Source organism: Vidua macroura, chromosome 1 (genome assembly GCF_024509145.1).
Source record: "Vidua macroura isolate BioBank_ID:100142 chromosome 1, ASM2450914v1, whole genome shotgun sequence".
NCBI classification, from domain to species: Eukaryota; Metazoa; Chordata; class Aves; order Passeriformes; family Viduidae; genus Vidua; species Vidua macroura.
The window spans coordinates 19,059,425-19,070,034 of record NC_071571.1 but is presented as its reverse complement, the minus strand read 5'-3'; the positions used below and the strand labels follow the sequence as shown (position 1 = coordinate 19,070,034).

General features: G+C 38.5%; 1 long non-coding RNA gene across 2 annotated transcripts; it reads left to right on the top strand.

Annotated features, from left to right (window-relative positions):
* The first annotated feature begins 5,168 nt into the window (after positions 1 to 5,168).
* LOC128820078 (uncharacterized) lies at positions 5,169 to 8,453 on the top strand. Of its 2 annotated transcripts, none has more exons than XR_008440812.1 (3): positions 5,169 to 5,276; positions 6,008 to 6,136; positions 8,264 to 8,453. It is a non-coding gene; the product is annotated as an uncharacterized LOC128820078 (long non-coding RNA). The 2 variants fall into 2 exon arrangements; XR_008440813.1 differs by lacking the exon at positions 5,169 to 5,276 and adding an exon at positions 5,377 to 5,452.
* Positions 8,454 to 10,610: the final 2,157 nt, after the last annotated feature.

Genomic DNA, 10,610 nt, shown 5'->3' with positions numbered 1-10,610 from the left:
AAACTCAAAATATATGGACTGTGATACATTGGAAATATTAGAAAATGAATAGTAATGTGGCAGTAGTTATAATATTCACAGAATCACAGAATAAGCTGAGTTGGAAGGGACCCCACAATCACCATCAAATCCAACTCCCAACCCTGCACATCCCCAAGAGTCACACCATGTGCCTAAGAGCATTGTCCAAACACTTCTTGAACACTCTCAGGCTTGTTGCTGTGACTGCTTCCCTGGGGAGCTGTTCCAGGGCTTAACCACTCTCTGGGGGAAGAAATTTTTCCAGATATCCAACCTAAACCTCCCCTGACACAACTTCCTGCTCTCTGAAAGTTCCATCCAGTAGAGGAAATACTTTGTATTTAGTACACGGAAACATCTGCCTCTGGACTACCAATCTTGACACTGAAATTATAGTGGAAATTGTTGATAAATTACCTACAGCTCATGAAGAGCCATTAGAGACTGCATTCTGAGTTATGTCAGGCAACCTTTCTTTTAAGAGTCTTTTTTTTTTTTTTAACCATCTCTTCTAGAGTCTTCTAGATATGGAACTTTATGTGCCAGTAGATCAATTTTCCAGAAAAAACAGAGCTGGAAACTACTTGCAATCATGCAGTAATTGTACTGCACACTATGTAATCTAGTATTTTATGGTTGTGCACAGTACTTTGTAGAATGTTATAATACATCCTCTGATGAAAATTAGTTAATCAGTTTAGTCTGCATGTCCTTAAATGATACAGTGGTCATCACTGGTTCTCTTCACATGCAATAAAATCAACAGACCACCTATTCTGAGGCAAATAGCATACACACATTTTTCAAAAGTCTGCCAGAAAGCCATAAAAGTTATGCAACATTTAAGGAGAACAGTTTTAATGAGGAAAGCATTTCATATTGGTAAAATACGTTTTATGCAAATTGTGCAGTACTGGACATTTGATAATTTCGGTACATTATTACTTCCCCTCAGAATTTTGTGTCCTTTTTGTAAGCCAGAGCTCCAAGCTTGAGGCTTGGAGTCTGCAATACCGGAGCAAATGGGATACAAAATCATTCTAATGTTGAAGCTTATTTTCTAAGTGAAGATAAATATAAGTATTCAATCATCCTTACATTATTTTGAAATATCCCAGGGGACCCTAATCTAAAATAAAGTCTTCCTTGCTGAAGAGTAAAATGGGGCTGTGAGTGTGCAAGAAGAAAGATACAATAAAGCCTCTGTGGTGATCTGAACACCTCCTCTGGGCCTTGTGAAAACAACTATTGGCAGAAAGTACATATCTGGGTCCAGCTGTTAAATGAAACATAAATTGCAATAAGCCAGTAACCATACACACAGCACATATCTCAGACAGCAAAAGGAAGATCCTTCCTTTCTTCGGCCAAAATAATTTTCAATTGTCATTCAAACTGCAGCTTAGCAGTACTATAGCAAGCACTTGGGGAAGACATTAACACTTCCTAGTAACATTTAAAACCAAAATAAACATCAGTAACACTTTTCTTGAAGGGCAAAAATGAACTAGCACGGATAAGAATAATTAGTTGAAAGATGTTCCACTGACTTTAGTTGTTCTTTTCTATCCCACTGCAGTAAAGTATTCTCCACACTCCTCTATTTCTACACCATAGCAAAGTTTGCTACAACTTTACAGGTAGTCAGATGTATTCAGTGTTAGAGATTGCATTACATTAACCACGCAGTAGAGCAGCTATTACAGTCACTATTGCTGCAGCCCACAGAGTCAGGCACTCTAGTTGTCTTGCTCTGGCAGAGTTGCTAATGGATTATGACTTTTTTGATGGCAACCACTGTACAAAGGACCCATTACCCCTGTATATTTTCCAGATCTCATGCAGACCAATTGTTGCTTCTGCAGTGGAAACCAGCTGCCGTTGAGAATACCATGTCTGTTTCGAAAATGTTGCCATAGCAGTGCTGTTTCAAAGGATAAGTAAACTCCTCTCACCCACTTGAGCTGTGCAGGAATAGAGGGACATTTATCCACCCAGGACACACAGAGTTACTGTGCTGTGAGAAGCAGCATAGTGTGGGCACACCTTGCAGGGTGCTGGATTTGCTGGGAAATCCACATACAGCCAAGTTCTGAAGTACTTATACAGCTTTAGTGCCCCAAATAAAAAGTTCAGAGTTAACTCAAGTATCTCAGCACTGTGCACTGCTACATTTTTTTAATCTGGTTTCACAAAACATTCATTAATGTATGAGTAGTGACACAGTAATAATTATTTCACAAGGAATGAAAAGGCTTGCAGATCTTGTGGTTGTGCTAAATATAGACAAATATGCTCAGTGTCTTCTTTTTCTGAAAACAATTGCTTTTGTTGTTAAGCTGGCAGACACACAAGTCAGCAACCATCACCCCAGGGACTGAGATGCACACTTGAAAACAAAACAGCACTGATTGCTCAGACAGATTCATAACTTCAGAAGTATGCAAAGAAGGTCTTGCCTTCATTCTGGACTAATATAGAAATAATGATATAAATTGGTCAGTGTTTGTGAAGTTGTTTCTTTTTGTATGACATAGAAGAATAAAGTTAAGGAATCTTCCTAAATCTTTATGCAAATTTGTGCAAAATCAGTTTAGTTCAGATTTCCATGGAAATTCAAGCAAGTTACAAATGTAAATTTGGCTTCCACTGAATCATTCACTTCTCAGGTGCCAATTTCAGGCTATGAGAGGCTGACAGTTCTGGTCTACCAGCAAGAGGATTCTCTCTCAAATTACCTTCTCTCACAAAGTCTACTGAAAAAAGAGAAACATAAGCATTTGATTTTAAATAAAATATGAGCACTTGAATTCATTTCTTGCTGAGAATCTCAGTAAGTGTCTGCTGTCTTTCGGAAAAGACTTTGCTCTTTTCCTCCAAGGTGCACCTGCTCTTTCTGTTTAGTTATCAGTTTCATTATGATATGTAAAAAAGCATCCTTAATCTTATCTCCGGGTTGGTCTCTCTGTGTTAAGGTTTGCCAGACCTGAGGACAATCTCAGTGAATTTCTATGACTGAATCTGAAATGTTTGTGGTTTCATTGCTTTATGTTATCATTCAACCTTTGTAGAAATCATCTGCCTAAGCTTGCTTCACTGCTTCAGAGATCCTTAAATTTAGAAGATCAGATTACCTTTGGTTCAGTTGGCATTTGATTGACACAGGGAATACAAATTGACTTTTCCAGGTCTTTTCCTGATTGGTGCATCCATGTTCTTTGTTCTGCTTCCATATACTGTCTCTATCTTGCACTTGCTCTTTTTAGGAATGTCAACAGAGTGACAAGATGAATGTCAATATCTACGAGGTGTGGAGCACACACATCTGTTATGGTTTAGTGAAGGATGATGCTAGTTCAGGATGTGATATGGCCACTAATCAAATCATGAGTAATAAACTTTGGAGAACATAAAACCACATAAATTATTAAAGCAGCAAGGATGTCTGCAGATGACATTTTCAAAGCTTTAGCTCAAGTAGTGCAGATTATTTCAAAACTATAGAAGCCTTCGTGGCTTTGTAAGTCTAGAAAGAGGCAATGGGAGTGTTTCTTTATAATATGTGATGTTTGGGCAAGGGCATTTCTCTGCTTACTTTGTCCTTAAACAGAAGTCAAACAGGTGTTCAGGTTGTGAGATGTGGTGCAGATTTCCTATCTGGGTAGTACCATTAAATAACACCAGACTTTAGTAATCATGCATCATGTACTACCACAGTGATTTAGCTTTGCTCTTACAACACTGCACCACACAACTGTGATGCTTTGCTCTGCACCTTTAATTTCATTTATTAGTTGAAGTGGTGAATGTTTAGGCTCTCTTATTTATGCATGAAACTCTATAAGTGATCCTGGGAAAAATAATGAACAAGACTTCTCCCTCACCAGATATGCTGCATTCCTGGGAGAATTTTTCAATATGTAGAGCCCTTCAAACTCTCAGGAGGATCAGAGTCTATTTATTTTAAGAGAGAGCAGTCTCAGAGGGCAAATTGTAAACTGTGAAAATTAACAATGAGTTTTTCAAAGGCATAAAGGGAAGTCAGATTCCTAACTTACATTCAGAGTCAATAGGAGTTGAGCATTTAATCCCATTAGTGTCTTGGAAAAGCTGCTTCTGAAAATAAACTTTTATGGGCTCATTGAATTTTCAAGAAGTAGTCTGAAAATTCCTGAGTAGACTTGAGTTTCAAGTTCCCTGTTTTATTGAACAGCCAAAGGGAGGGGGGGTTTCAAGTTTACAGCAGCTGAGATAAAATGTTGGATATCTATGAAGTACTTTCACTTGCCAGCTCTCCTCCCCTAATATACTAAACACCCCAGTATGTGATGGTTAACCTCCCTTCTGTACAGCAATTGATCACCAGTGATATTGCCCTCTGACTTACCTGGTGTTTTCCTTTTTTGATCATTGCCTTTTAATGAGAAAAAGGGTTTTTTCAGCTCTCTGGTCTTCTTCCACTAGTTTATTTTCAGTAGAATGCCTGCAAATGACCTTTCCCTATTACTCAGATGCACTCTTTATTTTTTTTATCTGCATTGCCCCACAGCCCTCCATAACAAGGCTATCATACACGCCACAAAGGGCTGCCATCCATTCTGTACACACACCCAGACAAGCTCTTCCCATTATTCACAAAGCTTTCACAGCATTTGCTGATATTTACTTACTGTAGTTTAATCCACATGAGCTCATAGACCTCTTATTTTTATATAGTTATTGTTACTTAGAGTTCTGAACATAGAAGATACCATTTTTCTGTCTTCTGCCCCATGTCCCTTAGAGTAAAGATTATAAGTACCACTTTCTCTAACAGTGTCTGCTTGGAAGCCAAAGCTGGAAAAAGATTGCATAGAAATTAATCATCTAAATTTTTCATTTCAAGAAGAGGGAAAGAGGACATACCTTCATGACCTACTTTTTTGTGTGACTACAATCGATTTTCTCTAGTGTAATAAAGAAAACAGGCTTAGGGATTCTGAGACATGAACTTTGGTTGAATCCTGCACTTTGGTGGAGCAAGACACACAGAGCCAAGTGTAGTACTCAGCTGAAGCATGCTGCTATAGTTGCTGGAAAGTCCAGGAGCAGTCTCTAGGCAGCAGAGCATTCCCTTTAAGGCCAATCAGTCTACCAGGTTCCATACACTCACCATCAGAGACATTTGTCTACGAAAAGCAGCAGGGAGAAAATTATACATCCTGGAGCTGGAAACCTCCCCATAGACTCAGCAAATGGAACAATTCAAGACTAAGGTGTGTGGCTGCAAAACAGTTGTCCCAGAACTTATCACCGTATTTTCCACTCCACTGCCTCTCTACTGTGTATTCCATTGATGGAACACCCATGGCTGTTCACAGCTTGCAGGCTGACACACAGTGCTTGACCAGTCCTCCCTGTGCAAGCAGGCACAGAACCTCTCCTTTTATTGGTAATTAAGTCAATGAAGGATTACAGGCATCAAAGGCCACAGAAAAAGAGGGTGGGAAGTACAAAAGAGCCTGAGAAAGGGCCAACCCAGACACACAGATACACTTTCCATAGACCTTAAGTAGTATTTGACACACAGTTTCAGTAGGAGCTACTGAAAATTCATCAGTGTCATCCATACTGTCCTCAAAATACCTTCAGTAAAAACAAGTATTTTAAGTCCTCGTATTTTTATTTGAAAAATCAGAAGTGCATTTTTTAAAAAGTAGAAAAATTTACTGTTCTTATTTTCTCCTCCTTATTTTCCTCACTTCTTTATGACGAAAATAAGAAAGAATAAAACTGGTATGTTTTCCAAATACTCTGCCTTTTTCCTATTTTTCTATCTCTTCTGAATAAGAAAATATAAACTGATGACAGACTGTTTCCTCCACCACTCACCATTTAATGTTTTTCCCCTCTCTTCCTTCTTCTTCTGAAAAAAAAATAGGTTTTGTATCATTTTAGAAAAGTTCTTGATTACATTTTGAAGTTTGCATTCTATATTTTCCTACAGTAAATACTGTGTCTGACTAAGGCTTATCTAAATGAAAATCAGCCACTTGAATACAAAAACCTACTCTAATCTAAAATTTCTGCATGAAAAAAATGCAAGCCAGTGATAAAAACAACATTTCACAACCAGGTGAGTTTTTTTTTTATCGATCACGTAGAATAGGAAAGAAATTTAAGTTAAGGAAATGTAAAGGTTAAGACTTAGTATTATACAGAAATGTAAAGTATAAATATGATATATATTTCAAAAATGTAGGAAAACATAACATTGTATAATATAAAATTTGTATTTAGTAACTTGGAAAGTGCATCAGAAACTGGTTGTGGTAAGGAAATAACACAGAACAGACCTGGAAATCATAGAAATACATTTAAAAATTCCCATGAGTAGATACGTTAAAATAAATACACGCTCTTCTATGGCTGTTGAGAGGATCTTAATCTTATATATGAAAAAATGTCAGTGAGAAATATGGGAAGAGCCAATGCTATATCAGAAATGTGAGTGACAGTGCTGTTTGTAAGAGCTATTTGCAAGGAAGACATAACTACAGAAAATACTCAAGCAGTTTTAGAGCGCCCAAGTGAAGGCATCACATTGCAATACAATAGCAGGCATGCGCTAGATGAGGCATGGGAGCAAATCTATACTTAATGTAAATTATAGTGGCTCCATTACCTTTTTCACTGGCAGCTGGCACGGCTGCAGGACAAGCTCAGTAGGGAGTGTTCAGTCCCCCAGGGGCATGTGGGGGGAACTCAGAAAGCAGGAATAGGAATGAATGCTCAGGGCACAGTGGGGCTGAATTAAACGGAAATTAAAAGAACTGAGTGTGTGTAGCTTGGCTAAGCGCAGGATTAAAGGACAAGGGAAGGGGCTCTTGCTATGGGTTGTGAGTCATCCTTTAGTACAATGAAAATACACATATCATTCATGACATGAATGTAAGAACGGGAAATTCAGACTGAATGTCAGACAAATATCCTTCCTGAAATTATGTTCTATAAGACTAAAATAATTTCCAAGCAAAATCACAGAACTTGGAGACTCTTTAAACCAAGCTGGACAAATCACTTAGAAAATGCAGAGAAATAAGCTGTTTTACCAGGACCACAGACTGGACTTTTTTAAAAGATCTTTTGTCACTTTTCAGTAAGACTTCTACAGAAATAAAATTATAATGTTGAGTATAATAGGTATTGGTCTAAAAATATTGAAGTTAAAAATAAATATTTCCTTTTGAATGAGATTAATCCAAATAATGCAAAAGAATTTTAAAATAAAAATAAAAAAAAAATATATAATGTGAAAATATACATGGAATTTAAGTCTCAAGTCAAAACCAGTTGTGAGTGCAGTCTTGCTGCACTCTCCCTTCAATGCCATCTATCCTTCTGGCCCACACAGCTTCATGGGCCTGCCTAATGTTTGTAATGTTGGTAAAGTTCAGAAGAAGAGCAGCCCTATTGATATGAGGACAAAAAGGTATGAGAAGAGACCATAAAATCTGAATTTATAGGCTATAAAAAAAGCAGTCTGAGGAGATTTAATCTGGGTATATAAAATCTTAAACAGTATCGTTAATGTCAAATGCACTTATGCTTTTTTTTTTTTTCTGGGAGACAGATAAGAGGACAAGGGGTATAATTGCAAAGTAAAGAAAAGCAAATTTGAAACAGATGTCATGTGTCCCATTTTTCTTTACACAGGGCCACAAGTGTATGCAGAATAGCTTATGAGTCAGAGGCTGAAGCTTAAACACTGGAGGATCATTCAAGAAACAATTAGGGCAAATAGTATCCTGAGGGGATTAGAGTATTAAAAGAAAATGAGCCTTAATAGACTGAATAGACTCCACTTAGTCCCTGAAATTTATTATGTTCATAAAGCCCAAAACAAATATAGTAACAAAAAGATAAAAGTTAAAAGTAGCCTACTCACTTAATAATATATTCTTTTTTCTCTATATTAGGCTATGATTCTGGTCTTCACATTTGCTGTTGAATATTAAACGCACAATTAGATTAGGGATATTTCAAGACATTCAGAATCTGCTTCAGGCAAAATTAACAAGAGCATTGCCTCTGAAATTTGGTACAGCTGTTACTAATAAAAGAACTAGTATTGCAGGCTGAAACAGCTGGAGATGATAAGTGAAAATAGAATTAAGGCTCAGTAATGCAGTTTTGTACTCTGGAGGGAATTCTGGACAAAATCTGCGTGTGGCCTCAGATCTGATGGCCTTGTTCTGTACAGGACCCCAGTGACATGGCATCAGCACCCCAGCACTCTGCAGATGGCCACACAAGTTCTGGCAGCTTGGAAGTTCATGTGTTTGGCTGGAAGACCATACACATGTTCAGAGGGAGGTGAAGATGAAAGCCTGAATGTTAAACTCGTTTCAGAAGCACAGTCCACTCTTGCTGCCCACCCTTCCCCTTTCCACCTGGAACACCATGATATCTATCCTCTTCCTATTAAAACAGTATCCCTCCCTCCTCACATGTTCTGTCTTGACTGTTTGTGTGTGTGTGGTCGCTCTTCCCTGCACTTTGCAATGCACAAGCATTGAGAAGCATAATGTCACACAGCTTCAAGTCTCTGTTTATGTGGCCACTTTGTACTACAAATTCTTACAACACTTTTCACTAAAGAATTCAAGTCTGGTGTGCAACAGAAATAAGGAGCACCATAGTGAAAAGCAATATTCTATGTGCTGCAGACATTTCTTGGACTCTCAGGGAGATTGGAAAACAGGTGCTCCACCTCCAGCTGCCTCAGAGGCAGAAAGAAGGAGAACAAAGGAGCACACATTGCCCTGGGCTGTCTAATCTGATATCCTGCTCTAACAATGTTTCACCACCTGCTTTGGAGGAAAATACAAGACAAACATAGAATTACATAGCATTGAGAGGAAATTTCTCCCTGACCCAGGCTGGTTGCCTGTTCTTTGCTGTTCCATGAGAATTTTAGAATACTCTGCTATGCAAATGCAGCTCATGGCTAATGAATGGAGTATGCCTTGTCCCAGAGCTCAGATTAGCACTTTGCTCAGGAGCAAGGTACCAGGGAGCTTCCATAGAGAGTTGAAAACCTGCATGAAAACAAAAAGGGGTTGGGAAGAGTGTGTAACAGAGTACCAGGCTGCTCTTTGATTTGAAAAAAATACAGTCATCGTCTCTGGGCCCTTTTAGTGCTGGGACATTAGACTGAGGTGTCTGAGAAAATACTAAGGACTGAACACCTAATCCACTGGAAACAAAACCTAAATCTAAATACTGATTTTTTTTTTTTTTTAAATCTACAAGACCTGGCCTTCTATCTGCTTTGGGCAGCTGAGGTAAATTGGGTCATTTTATAGATAGACTGCATTATATATGCTCCCAGGCATGGCCCTGTCACAGAGGAGAAGACAAGAAGAAATTTTAGAAAAAGGCTTCTTTTGGAATTTGAACAAATATTGTAATTCTGCAACTGCAAACCAACTGAAGTCATGTGAGCTGTTCCTTTGGATAAGCTGCTTGAATGAGCTGTTTGAATTAGCTGTTCCTTTGATATTTTTCTTTTCCTGACAAATTAAAAATAAGCAAGCCTAAGATCCTAACATTTTTAAAAGGACTATGATTCCATCTAGCAAGCCTACCTGCTAACACTGAGAGAAGTAGATAAGAAGGTGGTCCCCACATCAGTTACCTTCCGGTTATCATCCTCCTCTCTCCAAGAACTGTTTTGCTATCGGGGTTCAGTGCACTTGGGCAAGATCTGGGCACTTCACAGCTGCATCTGAGATTACAGTGCATCTATTCCTCCCTAGATATTTTCCTGAGGTCTCTACTATAGGATATTTTTTATTTTCATAATTGCTGTCTGCCCCTGGGTTGGAAGAAGAGGGGGATTTTAGGTACTTTCCCCCAAAAAACCCACAATGCCAGATACAGGTGTGGCAGCAGGAGATGCCAGCCACCGCAGTGGAAGTGACAGAGTGCCTGAAGTGAGAAGTCTACAAGAAAAAAAAGGAAAAAAAGGCTTTAGTAGGAGGATGTTCAAGGCTAATAGGAGCACCATGAAGAACCAGGAAGGATGAGAAGGAGATAAGGTACTCTGAAATAGATTAATGAGGAAAAGTCCATAGTTCTGGAGAGAAAAGAGTAGAGAAATTTTGAAAGCAACTAATAGAAGAATTGTGGTGGTGAAACTGTGGTGGTGAATAAAATTCACTGTGGCGTTTATAGAAGAATTGTGGTGGTGAAACTTAATTTTTGAGACAGAAACTATGACCTCTTGAGGCTCTGTCTGCATTAGGAAGTGCTGAAGGTTTTATAATCTAAAAAGTGGGACATAGAACATCTTCCTCCTTAGGCACTTTTACCCAGAAACCTATCCAATAGTAGGGCAATAGCTCCTCTAGGAACCTTCAGTAGCCTGTCTGGTAGTATATAGGGCTTCTCTTCCTTAGGACCCCTGCCCAGTACTCCCTTGGTCTCCATCTCTTCCTGCAGACTCTTCCTGCTTTTGCTACTTAATATTTATATATTACTTCTCACAGCAAATGTAGGTGTTAATAATGTAGTGGAACATGCTATTCTCTTCATTCCATAAATAT